This window comes from Colobus angolensis, unplaced genomic scaffold (assembly GCF_000951035.1).
Source record: "Colobus angolensis palliatus isolate OR3802 unplaced genomic scaffold, Cang.pa_1.0 Scaffold147, whole genome shotgun sequence".
Taxonomy (NCBI): domain Eukaryota; kingdom Metazoa; phylum Chordata; class Mammalia; order Primates; family Cercopithecidae; genus Colobus; species Colobus angolensis.
The window spans coordinates 70,671-71,057 of NW_012114566.1; positions in this window are offsets into that span (position 1 = coordinate 70,671).

Consider the following 387-nt stretch of genomic DNA (forward strand, 5'->3'; position numbering starts at 1 on the left):
GTAAATGCTTTTATTTTTCTCTTCTTAAACATTTATTTATTTATTTATTTGCTGATTTAATGGTAGAATTCTTTTTTTATTTTTTGTTTTTTTAATTTTTATCATTATTATACTTTAAGTTCTAGGGTACATGTGCATAACGTGCAGGTTTGTTACATATGTATACTTGTGCCATGTTGTTGTGCTGCACCCATAACTCATCAGCACCCATCAACTCGTCATTTACATCCGGTATAACTCCCAATGCAATCCCTCTCCCCTCCCCCATCCGCATGATGGGCCCTGGTGTGTGATGTTCCCTTTCCCGAGTCCAAGTGATCTCATTGTTCAGTTCTCACCTATAAGTGAGAACATGCGGTGTTTGGTTTTCTGCTCTTGTGATAGTTT